Raw genomic sequence first — 818 nt, 5'->3', positions numbered from 1 at the left:
ATTTCTCTGTATCGACTTCAAGGTCAAGGGACGCCCGTGGCCAGTTTCACATGGGGGCGGGAGGGGAAGTTCTGGAAAGTTCTCCTCTGCCAGTTCAGCTCTGTTAAGTGAGCTCCAGAAGACCAGAATAATGCATCACTGGGTTTAACGCACTCCAAACGGTACCACGGAGGGTGTCTCAGTGGTTAGCACTTCTATCGCACTGCCTCAGCAACCCGGGTTCGATTCCAGCCCTCGGGCGACTGTCTGTGTGGAGTTTGCACGTTCTTCCCCCATGTCTGCGTGGGTTTCCTCCCACTGTCCAAAGATGTGCCGGTCAGGGTGGATTGGCCATCTTAGCGTTCAGGGATGTGTGCGGTATAGGGAAATGCAGGGATGGGGTACGGGCTTGGGAGGCTCTTGGGAAGGTCAATGCGGAATCAATGGGCTGAATGGCCTGCTTCCACACTGGAGGGAATGTATTCCAAAATGCTCATGGAGGCCATTCTCCCCATCACGCCTGCACCTGCTCTGTGTCAGAACCCACCAAAGAGATTTACTTCTCTTGAATCTATCCCGGGAAGTGCTGGAGAAAACCATAAGACTTAGGAGCAGAAATTAGCCCATTCAGACATTCTCCCTGTATCTGTGTGGGTTTGCTCCGGTTTCCTCCCACAATCCAAAGATGTGCAGGTTAGGGTGGATTGGCCGTGCTACATTGTCCCATAGTGTTCAGGGATGTGCAGGTTAGGGTGGATTGGCCGTGCTACATTGTCCCATAGTGTTCAGGGATGTGTAGGTTAGGGTGGATTGGCCATGCTAAATTGCCCCATAGTGTT

The sequence above is a fragment of the Chiloscyllium plagiosum genome, chromosome 37 (genome assembly GCF_004010195.1).
Source record: "Chiloscyllium plagiosum isolate BGI_BamShark_2017 chromosome 37, ASM401019v2, whole genome shotgun sequence".
Lineage (NCBI taxonomy): Eukaryota > Metazoa > Chordata > Chondrichthyes > Orectolobiformes > Hemiscylliidae > Chiloscyllium > Chiloscyllium plagiosum.
The sequence above is the reverse complement of the archived record's forward strand: the minus strand, read 5'-3'. Positions refer to the sequence as shown.